Source organism: Heliconius melpomene, chromosome 21 (genome assembly GCF_056956725.1).
Source record: "Heliconius melpomene rosina isolate 202511_hmr_F chromosome 21, ASM5695672v1, whole genome shotgun sequence".
NCBI classification, from domain to species: domain Eukaryota; kingdom Metazoa; phylum Arthropoda; class Insecta; order Lepidoptera; family Nymphalidae; genus Heliconius; species Heliconius melpomene.
This window is the reverse complement of record NC_140409.1, coordinates 14,642,610-14,658,234: the sequence shown is the minus strand read 5'-3', so window position 1 is coordinate 14,658,234 and position 15,625 is coordinate 14,642,610. Positions and strand designations below refer to the sequence as shown.

At 35.3% G+C, this 15,625-nt stretch overlaps 1 protein-coding gene across 2 annotated transcripts in view; it reads right to left on the bottom strand.

The window, feature by feature from the left end:
- Positions 1-15,625, bottom strand: part of Fhos (Formin homology 2 domain containing) — a 57,748-nt gene that overhangs the window by 26,833 nt on the left and 15,290 nt on the right. The window lies entirely within an intron of this gene.

Below are 15,625 nucleotides of genomic sequence, written 5' to 3'. Positions count from 1 at the left end.
TACGAGTGGTATAGTATGACCGACGCGAACGGGCAATTGTCTTTGATGATTTTGTAAATTTTTATATATTTTCGAATTACTGTTAATTTTTATGTAATTATTTGCTGCTTATAATTAATTTATCTCAGTTCGGTTATCTATACCTATGTTATACACTTAAAATATCGTAATTTTAATCATTTGGGATTTTATTTAATATTGTTCGCAAAAATTAATAATTATTTAATATAGAAAAATGTTTAGTACGCGCGCACGGCAAGCTTTAGGTACTTTTTCTAATATTAAGAATTTCCTTTAGTTACTTTTACTTCTATATATTTTTTCTAATAATAAATCTCCACTTACATTATTTTTTAACTTATTTTAATGATTTAGGCTTATATTTTCGCGGGCGTAGCCGCGTCCGGGCCCACTAGTTATAAATATATTAAAAACAACCACAAATTGGGTATTAACAGTTTATAGTGGGCAACGGAGTGTCTTAACACTGATATCTCCTATTGTGTGACGGATGTGTGTGATAATGGTATGATAGCACTAGGTTCCCTCAGCCGACCTACCTACTGCCGTCATAGTATACGAAGCAATGTCCAACGTCTAATGTCTACTAATATCTCTGACGTCAGCGTCACTCGTCCATAATCCGACTGGATTGTATCGATTTAATTGTACTTTACATAGAATTAAAGATTACTATAAATTGCTTTTTTAGCTTCACAAGCTTCACAAGCTTCACAAGCTTCACAAGCTTCACAAGCTTCACAAGCTTCACAAGATACACTTGCACAAAGCAGGGTAGACAGTGGGACAGTGGTTCCTATTAAGACACTTCCGTTTCCCACCTCCCGCCGAACTTTGGAGGCATTGCGTGTTGAGTGGCGAAACTCAACGCCGCAAATACAAAACATTTTTACTAGACTGATGTTCCCCAGATTGTTTGGTTGAACGCGCTGCCTCCCATCTCGTCTCTGGAACAACTGCCTCGAATTGAACGATAGTTTATTTATCGAGAGAGGCTATTTATTTATTATTTTTCTTTTATTATTATTTATTTCTTAAGTACAGACTCACGGCTCGTAACTTTTGTTACCTCGTAACATTTATTTTCATTGTTTCTATTTCTTTAGATATTATTTAAAATTCGATAGAGATAATTATGTAATTATATAGATCCATATAGGAGGGATTTGACTCACTGTACCTAATAACCTCGGACACTTTATATGTGTTATACAAAGCGGGCGGAGACGCAGGTTAAAGCTAGTTCGACACAGGTATAACGGCTCACGACGCGACGGCGCAGTCGTGTGTCGTTTGAACCCTCCGCGCGACCCTCCGCGCACGACCGATTGATTGATGAGGTTTTGTTTGGATATATTATTAAAATATTAAAAATATTTGTCTAGTCTAGCGATTGAGGAATGTACTTTTTAAAGTTCTCGCTTCGGTAAAGCCGACAAGACGAAGCTGTGACTTCCGCTAACTATTGATACGAATGGAAAAATATTATTTTTTGTTTCACAGTCAATTTATAAGAGAAGTTAATCACGTCAACCGTATAAAAACAAATACTTTATTATTAATTCGTGTTCAAAATGTATAATTAGAAGAGTATGTTATAATTTTGTCTATCTTTAGATTCGACTGTATTCGATTATAGATTCGCCATTTAAACCTAATGGAAACAACTAGGATCTGTGTAGTGTAGTAGTGTCCGAGGTGACTTTGACCGTAGAAACAGCCGTAGATTACATCCTTCCTCAATAAATGGACTATCCAACACAAAACCATTGCAATTCGAACTATTAGTTCCTGAGATTAGCGTGATCAACCAAACAAACTCTTTATGTTTGTAATATAATATTAATATGTATTTGAATTGAAAAAACTACATAAAAATAAATATTCGGTAAGTTGATAACAATAACCCGACGCTGAAACGATAACAATCTTTTTTTATTCGATTGTGACCTTTATTGAGATGGATTTATACAGGTAATATATTTTTTAAATCGATATCTACGACCGAGGTCTTTATTTTGAAATATCAACTTAATTATAAAACTACAGGAAGTTATACTTTTAGAAGAAAAGTAAAAGATTCCTCTACTTAATGCGAAAGTTGCGTGTAGTAGCGTGACTTAGATATTGTTCCATTTTAAATATTAAAGTGCACAAAAATAAAGCAGCGGGCGACGACTAGTTATTTTATAACAATCTTTGTTCCATAAACAAAGCAGGCGTGGGCGCCGGTTGCGTGTTAAGCAACCGCCCGAATTAGAATAGATGTTGCCTGCTGCACTATAACCACCACCACACCACCACACCACCACACCACCACACTAGGTCACCACTCGGATTCCGCTCTGGTAGACAAAGCTCCTCCTTCCTCCTCCTTCTGTCTAACCAACAAAGATTGTATTACATTTTAAGATTTTTTTTTGTTTATTTTAAAATTTGTTAGTAGGTTTTTATTAAACACATTTTTATCTCATATAATTATTTATCAAATACGTTTTTTACTAAATATTTAATTATTTTATCAAATGATTTAGTTTTTTTATTAAATACTTTATTATATATGAAATATTTTCTAGGAAGAATCGAAAGTGTCAAAATGAATGGGCGAAGAGATGTCGACATGGCTGGCGCTCCCGACAGATGTGGGTTGAGATGCGCTATCGTTTAAACGGCCAGCTAATTAAAGAGATGTAGCTCTGCAAAGGCCATCGTGGCTACGGTATACGGTATACGGTCCCCACTCGGGGCCGCACTGACTGGCCGTACTGCTGTATGTATTGACAGTTTAGTGCTGGACTGTTTGTTAGAAAGTCCAGTAAGGACACACTTGCACCTAATTAGGTGTACCCGCTAAGCTTTGCACATTAACAAGCTGTTTCGAATATCAATTGTTTTCGAAGTGAACGTTTCTAGTGTAGGTACATTAAGTATTTGCATATTTTCCCCTTTTAAACCAATGCAATGTGAGGTTATTCCAGAATGTTCTTTGAGCACAGCCAAAGTGTTTTTAAATCAGAAACACTTTTAGCTCCAAGTTGTTCCAGGATGGTAGAGTAGACGGATCCTGGGAATACGGGATAATTCGTGTTGGCTGTGCCACAGCGGTATCAAAATTGATTTCTCCTAATATTTATTATTATTTATTTAAATTATTTTTGCATTTATCATCAAGATTTGTACAACATTTTATGGTAAGTAGTGTTACCTTGCTAGACCGAGAAGCAATGAGTTTAAAGAATATAAAACTAAATAAAAACTCGCACGCATGTAGGATTGGCTGTCTGATGTCTGCAAGTCCCATTATCGTTTCCTCGCTCTGGTAACACTATAATGCGCGGTGTAGAGTTCTGGTGCTTGGGAAGTATCCTGCATATAGCAGGGTAGGGAGAGAGAACCTTGGAACTTAACGTTAAGACACTTCGTTACCCATTTTTTGAACTCAACGTCGAGTTTTGCCTTATTTCCAGAGCGAGAAATAAAAATATAAGTACATCATTTCCTTGAGTGGGAATGGAATGTGTAACCTGCCCCTGCGCCACGACTGGCTTCAATAACGCTGATGATGGTCCATTATCCTGACATTGGCCTTTGCGAATGCCATTTCTCAATGACACCTTAGCATTTGCAAGCGGCGCACATTTGTAAATCATTCATTCAAATATTTTTATTCAAAATAAAAAGTTACAAGCTTTATTTTTTGAACGTCAAATAATTTACCATCAGTTCACTAAAGTTAGTGCCTCAGATCTGAGGAGAACCGGCGCAAGAAACTCAGCGGGATAATTATATTACATACATATACATTTAAAGTAAACTTGAAACTGAATGCATGAAGGAGCGTATAGCGATATCTGTTGCTATTATTTATACTTCTTTATTTCAGCTGCAGCATGCTGTATCCTACACACGAGTATAGTACCTACACTATACACTACTACTATATATATAATGCTTACGACGCTGTTCTCCACTTTCTGTTCAACGTTAGGGACATTGTGTATTGAATTTTTTGTATATAAGTAAGGTGACTGCTCAGTATGTACGAGTGCGTACCGTCGCTAACTTCCGGTACGATTTCGATCATCGGACAATTTGGATGTTACTTATATAATTTTAATTATATAAAATATAATAATAGATAACTTTATTTTATACTCATTGAGTTCCACTCAACACGCAATGCCTCCGGAATTCGGTGGAAAATGGGGAACGGAATGTCTTAACACTAGGTCCCTTCTGCCAACCACACACTCTTCGCCTTTATAATATTAAGTGTAGTCGTAGATTTGGAGAGATTGCTTAATCATATTAGGAGGAATTGTAGAGGCATCCCGTATTCAAAGGCGGAAGTCAACGGCGCGCTTTGCCTTCACACCAGAGCGAAGAAATGAAAATATAAATAAATAGATAAATATACAAAAGATGATTTTTAATATGTTGATCCCGTAATATTTATTTGCAAAAGCTGCAAAATTTCATAAAAATAAATAATTCCTAATAATTGACACGAATACTAGTAATTGCAGTAGTACTATTGCTTGATATCAGAGATGTCTAATAATATAATGTTACAGCTTGGAACGTGGAAATGGCTATATTTGAGTACATTTGTGGTTGGTGTGTAGCAGCTATGAGGAAACTGTTGAGGCATCCATTACACTCACTTGCGGCGCAGTGGTAATGAACTCATATGTGTCGGTTAAACGAAGCCAGCCAGCTACCTACATATATATGCGACATATCCCGTAAACCCGTAACCATCTACTTCTTAGATGATGAGAATCTAAAACAATGGTCGCCACGCGCCGCCTCACTGACTGACTGCGAGACATTGCTTGTTGTAGTCAGTCACACGCAGTCGGTAGCTCGTCGAGTTAAGACTACGGAAGTGACAAGTGGTCTCTAAAAGTGTCACCTATTTCAAAAATTTCAATAGTTCTTGATAATTACAATCGTGACTGGCAAACAGGTTTAATGATTGGCTTGTGTAATTGTGAGGACAGTGTGGGTTCGATTCACAGATACATTTAGAGACTTTTATAACAAACCTATGTTTTAACGACGGTTGTAGGTTTGATTCACTAATTAGTTTCACTTTTGTCGCTCTGGTGACGGAGAAAATAGACATTAAGTTTCACGGTGTCTTAAGCCTATGTTCTCTCAGTGTACCCTACCTACCCTACTACATGCGGGATACAGCGGGAAAGCTAAGAACAAATAACCACCAGAATTGTCTATACAGTCTTTTGCCGTACGAGGGTCGACAATTTGTAATACGAAACGAAACGAAACAACATTTAAAGTTGTTGTTTCTTAATGAGTGTCCGAAATACCTTTAAGGCAGAGAGAACCTAGTGCTAAGACACTCCGTCCCACACCGCGGCATCGCGTGTTGAGTGGCAGAACTCACAACCCACAACCGTCGCGTTACTGTCACACCCTTGTGCCGCTGCGCCACCGTGAGGAGTGAGGAGTGAGGCCTCATTTGAATAATTCTTATACAATATTCAACAATTATTGAGGTAATTGAGTTGATATATTACATACAAATAGGTTTTTAAATAAAACGACCGAGCTATACGTCCAAAAGTTCAGTAAAATAAAAAAAACATAATATTATTTACAAATATATAATAGACCCACTTGAAGTAGTTAGATTACGATCTGGTGGGTAAGCACCGTGAACGGAATGGACGGACGCTGTTGCAAATATAAGTAATTATCGTATACTCGTATACTCGTATACTCGTATACTCGTAGTGACGCAACCTTCTTACATTATCCAATTACACCTTTACCTGTGACTCCGCCGTCGTCTTTTGTAACTTATGTATTGAGTTATGTAGGTGTGTGTGTGTGTGTGTGTGTGTGTACAGTATGTCCCCAGGCGGAATGAATCTTTTTCATTTCCTCGCGATGTACAGTTGTAGTAGTATTTCAACAATAGGCTTGTCCTGACTACCCCGATTATAAAAAAAGTTATCGAATGAATCGTCTCGAATGTTCCCTTTACCTAACTTTTTATATGCAGGATTCGATGGGAAACCGCTAAAAACCTAAATATTTCTTTTCTAATGTGGATCCTTTTTATGTGGGTAGAATTGATTTTACTAATTAGTAGTATGTTTTTGGTATTTCAGTCTGCCTACGCATCCCCGCACTTTTCCCATGCTCCTGCCATGTTATCGTCTCGCTCGTTTTCCTAATGTAAGAAAGAGATAGAGCATTCTGACACTACACTAGACTCCATTATACATAGAGTTCCCTAGCTGTAGTGGCTGTAGTAGCTGTAGTGGCTACTATTCTGGATGCGGGGGAAGCATTACATAGTTATGTATCTCGTTAGTCGCTATTTCAATTTCGATTAGTTAAATAACATTCATTCAAATGATCCAAATCTGCTTATGCAAACATAACGCGCTCTTACACGTTACGTTTTACATACATAAGGCTTCCATTACATTTACAATTAGGTAGGAATGTAGAGCAAAATTATGTTTTTTTTGTCGGCTTCACGTTCTATCCCGTTCATAACAGAGTGAGCGGAGAGAATTTATTATCAAGATACTCTGCTGCCTTATTACCAACCAATTTTTAAAACATTTTTACGTGTTGAGTGGCAGAGCCCAAAACTGGTCGTATCTTCTTACCAGAAGGGAAAATAACAGCCTCCAATAATAATATACTTAAGTCATATAAAATCAATATAAATATAAGTTAATGCTTCTGTAATGGGGGAAGAGCTGAGAACGGAATGTCTCGAGAATAGGTTTGATCTGGCTTTAAAATACGTAGTAGAATATCTAAAATAAAAAAAAATACTTCATAGTTTCTCCTGTATAACAATGGTAAGCAAAAGTCGAGCCAATAGTTACCTAAATGTCAAGTGGCGTAACTCAACGCCGCGCCATCACTACGTGCGGCCTCCGCTCAGTTTCGTCACGGTTATATTACAAATTTGAATTTTATAGTTAACTCACATGAAATATATCGTGTCGATGACGAATGTGTGTTAAACACTAACTTCCCTCTGCCTATCCCGCTATACGCGGGCTACAGCGTCAAGCTTTTATTACAAATACTTTAGAATAGTCACATAAATTTGATACGGGAAAACAATATAAGTTCGACGTAACAACTACTTGTTAACAATATGAAGACAGTACATTATAAAACATTACAAATGCTGATTACGTACGTTACACTATACCTACGGAAATTATATGAAACCCTTGGGAATCCTTATATTATTGGAAAATTAAAGAGTTTATGTTAACACCGAAAGCGATGGTTTCCATCTTGGAAAGATAATCTGCGGAATTGAGCTCCACGCGTTGTCTTGTCACCAGAGACAACCAGAGATAAGATAATAATTCAATCCAGTGGTAATCGAATCCACAACCATCGCGTGTACAGGCAGACGCCTGACGTTACTAAAACTGTACTTCCATTAAAAGGTTATTTTATTTACGAAATTACGAATGTTAAAAACCAAATACAAAAAAAACTAAAATTATTGATTATTTGACATCTAACGTCATAATCCCCCTGACTGACGTAACCGCTGTGTGTAGAAACGTGAAATTTAAAGGGTTGAAAGTTTGTATGGGAAAAAAAATCAAATCGGCACAGATATTTATGAAATTTGAAATTCAGACTTTTAAAAATATTTCATTGAACATGTGTTTCGTAGTTCTTTAGAATTCACCCCCTAAGGGGGCAAATAAGAGGTTGAAAGTTTGTATGGAAAAACCTTTAAAACGCCACCGATTTTTATAAAATTTGAAATTTACTCTCTAAAAATATTTCATTGAACACGTGTTACATGGTTTATTAGAATTCACCCCTAAGGGTGCAAATAAGCAAGCGAAGCTGCGCGCGCCCACTAGCAATTAAATATAACATGTCTACTTGTTCCTATATTCGTGTTTAACTAATATACCGTCTAAAGTTAAAATAACGATTATTGTTCGAATAAGTTATAATCATAACACTTACGCGATAGAATAGAAAGATGGCACTAATTGTATAAACATCGCCATCGCCCATTTATCCCGCGTTATCCTGCGTACAGCAGGGTAGGCAGAGGGAACCTAGTGTTAAGACACTCTATATCTGATGCTACAGGCCGTGATATGTTGACACGGGAGCGAGAAAATAAAACTCATTCATGCACCGGACTGAGCTTCCACCTGAAGCATCTGCAGTCATCTTTGTTTGATAGAGTATTATATTTCTGTGTGAAACATAAAAACAAAGTAAGTACTGGTTTTTGGGTTAAATATTATTGAAAAAATATTTATATACCTAAGGAGAAGCCAAACAACGCATTAAAATTTTTTTGTTATAAATTCTCAAGAAAGCGCGTTAGGTACCATCTACCAACGCAGATGTTTGGACAACATACTTGATATTAAAATATTTCTTTTTAGGATTCCGCAAATCAAAAGAAAATACCCTGAATATTAACTTATACTTCATTTTATACAAAACAAGTGAAATATTCACTTATTCAATTAGTACCTTGGTTCGTGACTTGAACCTGCACTTGACCGGTTTCTATTCATCTTCACAATCTATCCCGCATATCGCCATGTTATAATCCTTCACTTTTATCCCGCATATCGCTATGCTATAATCCTTCACTTTTCGTCCAAAATCGAGACAGCGTTTTGAATGGCGGAATCGAACGTCACATGTTGTCTAATAGATTGGTAAAATGAAAATAATTAATTCCCCCGAATAAGAATCGAACCATCAACCATCATTCCTGATTCTGGGGCCTCTTAATATTTGTAAGAGAATGGTAATTATACTGATTACTTTATGCTCAAAGCCATTTCGACGCATCGTTTATAAGGTTTCTGCAGTTTCTAGAAAAATTAAATTAATTTAAAATACATTTCTTGAGAAATGTTTTATTTTAAATGTTGTAAAAGAAGATTAGATGATGTCGAAGGCAACGCAATTACGTCAATATTTGTTGTTATTTTAGTTCTAGGTAAGCCGTGTAGGTATTATGTAGTAAGTTAAATAGGGGCCGTAGGGCACGGTGTATAAATCATATTTAATAATAACTCAACGTCGCGCTTCGTCTAAAGTTACTACTGTGTTATAAATATATTTTACAATAATAGATCGACTCTGTTATCTCCTAATCAGAACCTAACCTACACCCAGTCAATAAGTGGGCTATCCGAGCCAGTAGTTCCTGAGATTAGCGTGTTTCACCAAACGAACTACTCAGCTTTATAATATTAATATAGATTTATCACACAGGGTCGACCGCTGTTGTCTGAACAGAGGTCATTGGAGGTCAATGTCTTCATCTCGTCTATATGCGTTACGAATTGATCACGAAATCCATGTTTTATTATAAAATATATTATTTTTATACTTATAACGCTGTTCGTATGCCGGGGGAATCAATTTACAAGGGCCTGTAGTGTAAAAAAACAAGGGGGTCTCGTTATTTTTTCTCCCTTCCAACATGGAAGTAAAAAAACATCAAGTCTATACGTGTCTCTGTCTAGGTGGATGTTTAAAAATGACTTTGATGAATCTCAACTCATTTTCTTAAATGTTTAATAGACACATACCTACTCGTATTAGGAATGTGGTAAAGTACAGAATTACGGCCAACAATATGTTGTTGAATGAATTGTACGAGTATATCAGATTTTAAATAACAATGAAGGAGAACGAGGAGAACATCTACAGCAGGGCTACGTCGATATATCGACCGGTTTCGCGAAAAAAAACCTGTCACACATGTAGAGACGCGACGGACAGACGGCCACCGGACGGGTGTATTCCCATATGTTTGTTACAACAATTACAGTTTGCAATAGTTTTGGTTAAAATAAAACAATTGAAAGATTTTAAATGTACTCGCATATGCAAATATTAGTGTTGTTTTAAATAACTAACACTAACACTATCATAGTGCTGTTGTTGTGCCATAAAAGTGTCGACTACAAGCGCGACGGAATGTATGGCGGGTTCGATTCTGACAGAAGACAAAGTTTATATTTAAATTAGTTTAATTTCCTCATTTTTTGTAAAATAAAGCGTGGCGTGTCGAGACAGTGGGAGAGACGTGAGAACTTAACGCGGCGCTCTCCGCGCTCTCCGCGCTCTCCGCGTATGTCTCTCCGTCGTATGTGTCGTCGTGTGGTAAATAACAATAATAGGTACATTCTCCGAGCATGAAAACAATACATATTAATGTACCTAGGTACTTATTGTACACCCCATTAATGAGTACAGGAAACTGAGGAGAGATCCAGGAAACAAACCCACAACTAATATATTATTATAAATAATTATAGTAGAGAAAGTATAATATAAAAGTGATAAATAGTCGCCGGATGTGGGCGACAGGTGTTTCGGGCGGCTTTGTTTAATTCAACCGTGTAAGTTAAGTCAAGTTTCTTACTAGGACACTCCGTGCGAGACATGACGTGTAGAGGCGGAGTACAACACTACGATGGAGATTGAACTTCATTATAAAAACCATTACTTTATAATTTTACTCGCGCAATTATAAACTGTCGAAAAATTGTATACTCTTTAAGCGCTGGCCTTGATTGGTCGATTTTACAGCAAAATGGATCACAGAGCTATGAATCGAAAAAGGTGTCAATAAACTGGAACTTTATTTATTAATAGCGGCCCCTCCGCGGCTTCGCCCGCTTGAACTACATGATTATTCATTTAATAAACAGAATTGACAGTCAAATGTGTTGATGTCAATAAATAATTTAATTTACTCGTTCAGAAACAGCCTTAAATGTTCAATTATTGATTTGTCGAATCGAATAATTCAATATCGAAATCGAATCCAAAATAATTAATCGAATAAATGAATCGAATATCGAATCGAAAATGTTTAATTCAGAACCCTTTCCTTATTTTAGAGTCGGATTAAAATACAGATTTATTACAAACAAATACAGATTTACTATAAGTATAGATATGGATTACTATGTATTTATTGGCAAACTCATGCCTTGAGTTCATTCAAATAAACTATAACTGTGGTTTTTAATGAATAGATTTTGATGAAACAAACTTTAGACGTTAAGCAAGGTTAAAACAAAGAAATTGGCGAAAATAAATCGGTTCAGTACTTTCAGAGATTAGCGTGACCATACATACAGACAAGAAATTAAAAAAAATAATTGCTTTATATTATTCTTTTTAAGTGCCCCTCTATCAATTTCATTTAAAAAATACTAAATGTACAGACAAAATGTTTCTATTATTTTATATAGAGATGTGATATAAAGTATGTTGTATTGAGAATATTTGTTTAAATATATTCGAAAATTAAAAAAATAACACTTCCGAAGGTATACGAATATTTAAGTTCAGGTTCGGTTAGGTTAGTGATGCACTTAAAAATCGCCTAATTTGTAGATGCGGTTTTGTTAGTAGGTACATAAATGATATTTTTTACTCATTACATATATTGAGCGTACTGTAGTAGTTTTTCTGTTCTGTTCTTTAACTACAACGTTTCGAGCGTGCCAGTTGAGCACAAAATCACTTCGCCAATGTTTGCCTTGACAATGTCGGTACACAAGTTATCGATAGATTACAATTTTGCATTTAGCGAATACGTAAAATTATAAACTGACAGTTTTTAAATCTTAGACAGTAATTTAATGCGCTATAACGGCGTCTTTTATATTTTAATTTATCTAACAAATTGAATTTTCATTTAAGGATTTTGTGTTACATATTCGTATGTCATAGTTCGAGGTCTTACTTAGTTATTAATAGTTAATATAAAGAGAGATACGTTACTTGTTCCTAATCGTAGCGATTTATTCATTGATTAGGAAATATATTTTTGACATTTACTCTAATCAATTAACATATACATATATGTATATTTGAGTGTATTATTATTACTTGTTATTTTTATGTTCCTTGCTCTGTTAATAAGATGATACGCATCGTTGAGTTCCGCTACTCAACACGCTCTTGTCTCTTCGATTGTGTGATGTCTTAATTTTTGGGGATGCGTAGGGAACAATGTCTTAATACTGACTTTTTTCTGCGCACCCTGCTATATATATATAAATAGTAATTAACATTTTTAGAGAACAAGTAAATGAAGTGGTATATTTGGGAAGTATGTTCAGAAGAGATGGAAGATACGAGATGGATGTAGCAAGGCGTATTGCTGCCGGTAACAGGGTTAACGGAGCCTTAGCTGCATCGATGAGACGGCTAAACGTCAGCACAGCTGCGCGTATGGCCGTACACAATGCAGTTTTGGTACCGGCGCTGTTATGCAGCTGCAAAACGTGGTTATTACAGAAGAAGAATGAAAGTAAGCCGAATGCCGTGGAGGTGCGATCTCTACGTAGGATATGCGGAGTCAGCTGAGCTGATCGAATCCGCAATGATGAGATACACAGAATGGCGGGTAGTAGCGAGGATGTCACAGTGCGAATGAAGAAGAACGTGCTCTACTGGTTTGGGCACGTCAAAGGAATGAGTGATGAAAGCATGGCAAAAAAGATTTATGATGGAAAAGTGAATGATAAGAGAAGTAGGGGGAGACCTCGGTTGACCTTCGAAAACACAGTATTCCAGTGGCATACTGGAAGAAGGTTACGTAAAAAGCATGAGGACCCTCCGCAGGGTATGTATGAAGGTGTTGTTGACAGTAGACGTGGTGAAAGAGGTATGTAGACACCGTAGCGTTTGGCGCTCCGTTCTCTCTGACTACCCCGCTAGAGACAAAGCGTGAAGTTAAGTTAACATTTTTAAAGTATTTCTGAAATTATTCTGAAATTAAATGCAAATTGCTTCTTATTTAAGATAAATTGAATAAAATTCAATATTTTTTGAATGCAAATCAAATGTTTAATTAAACTATAATCCTAATTTGATCAATTTAACTTAAAGTTAAAAAAGCTTAAAAATTTATCTTTAAACTATAGTTTTAAGATTAGCCATATTTTTTTAAAGTATGGTTAATCTCTATTAAAAAAACTTGAAACTGACTTTGAATTTGCAACAGTATAATTGTAAACAGTGAATAAAATCGAAACAACGCTTTTACAATTTTGCTAAAATTATATAGCAGTTTCCAAGTGTCAAAATTTGAAATTACATTGTGTAGAGAGGGAAGGTATTAATGAATTATTAAGTTCTACAACAGATAATTAATTTTCCACGTATCTATAAATTAAAACGTAGATTATTTATTGTATCGGCGACCAGACACGTTAAGTAGCTACGTCGACTTATGTAGAGCATCAGAATACTTATTTTACTTATAATATATAATACTTTGAACGCAAAGCATGAGTTATTGAACTTAAAGTTAGATCATTGCACACGAAATCTCGAAAACAATAGCTTTAAACTAAGTTAGAAAACAACACAGACAAAAGTCGGCTTCAAAAACAAGAAATATATATTGATTAGAAACAAAATAAAAAGCTTACCTGTTCACAAGAAAAAAAATAACCCTTTTAAGAAGTTTTTAATAATAATATTATATACAAAATAAATCACATAGTAAACTTTTGTCTGTCAGAGTGTTATCGCGACCGTATCTGACGAGGGCTTGATGGCGACTGGTCGGGCGTACCTCAGGTAAGGCTACCTCACATCGTTATAAACCGACCAGTAAAACACGTCGAATTTACCAGTAACTTAACAATTATTTTGTGTCTATTTAATTTATGTGGTTAACACCATGATTGTCCAGTATGGAGGAAAGAGATGAAAAGTGACTAAAGCCTTTCCAGTTCGAGTAAGTTGTATGCAGATTCGTTAGTTTATTTTAAGTTTTTGATATAATTTTTATTTGATGTGACGTCATATTAAGTTGCATGTTATATTGGTCATTGTTTATTTTAGTTTAGATTTTAAATGTTTTAGTAGTTATATTATTATTATTGATTTCATAATTTCTTATATTTGGATTAAAAAAGTGTATTTAACTAAGCCATAGTCAACTTGAAACAGTTTCTTCTAAAATAGACACTTAGATAAACAATTACTAAAGTTAATTAGAAACAAAACATAAAACAAAAACCAACTAAAACTAAAATTAATAAATTCTGTAGTAATGGTTATTCTTCGTAATAAAGACAATTATATATCAAAAACCAAACAATGATGTATAGAGTATATACAAATATTATCAACGGAACTACATGACGTCATCCACTTAAAATGTGACCGACGACTCCTGACTTCGTTCCCAGAGTTTCAAGGATAACCGTAGTTCAGTGATCCCAACGCTACTAAGCCTCTGTTTATATTAAATGAAATGCAAGGTAGCGACTTCAAATCCGGATTTGGGGTGATTTTTTGTATATGTTTTTAACTTTAAACGAAAACAATGTGTGTATGTATATATCTGTATTTCGGATATAGTAGACTAAACGGATAAACCTATTTTGATTTAGTTTTCTTTATTTTAATGGTGATATAATCAAGAATGTTTTTAGCCATAATTCAAGAAAATGTGTTCTACTGTTTGAAGATTATCAGCTATTTGCTTGTTGTTTGCTTATTTGTTAGAGCTAATATTATTATTTTTATTTTTCAATTTCACGTTTTCGAGACATGATGCAGGGTAAATGTAGAGAAACTGGTGATGAGACACTCCGGTTCTCACTTCCTGGCGTGATACGCCACTGTTATTTGCATAAGTTTTTTAAATCAATAATTCTCAGAAGACTAGACTAGAAGACTAGTGAGGGAACATAGAGTCATGAGTCATGATACTTCGTTTCCCACCATCCCCTGAATTTTCGATATATTAAGCGACGCAATGCCACGCGTGGCTTGTTACACAGAGCGTGAACGTGAACATTACCTCCAGAGTAGAGAGATTATTTTCTTCTATTTGTTATGTAGATAAGAAAAAAGAAAGCTTAACTTAAACTTAAAAAAAAATTGTCAGACAGGGGTTAATAAAAGTGACAAGATTTAGTTTACTTGACAAAGGTTTATTAGTTGCTTAACATTATTATTTTCAACGTGACACTGGCGAAGTGATTTTGTGCTCAACTGGCACGCTCGGAACGCCATAATAGAAAGAACAGAACAGAACAGAACATTATTATTAATAATATACTTATTTAGTATGTATTTTCACAAAACATGCTTGCTTATACATACATACATTTTAATATGAAATGTATATTTGTTAAAATTTTGATTTATTTAGTAGTAGTATCAAGGATTTGGGACAATAATAATTATTGTTAAACTATATTCTTCCGACCTGATAGAACAAAGAGAGGAGTGTCTTAACACTAAGTTCTCTTACTACCGTGCTATATAAGAGATAAAAAACAAGTAGTTATTGAAAGTAGTCTCTTATTGTTGTCTCTATCAAGGTTAACAGTTTGAGTGCACTGCTCCCGCGGAAGCTCCTTGACGAGACTTGGTCACTTATACGACCTGCTTGCTACACTATATTCAACGTTAACTAACACTAGAGTTCCAGGTTCCCCCTGCCTACAACGCGAGGTACGAGGTATGAGCGAGTAAAGCCAACACTATTTATTATAGTTTACACTTGCTATTATAGTGTTCCGTCTGTGTTCTGTCCGAGTATTTT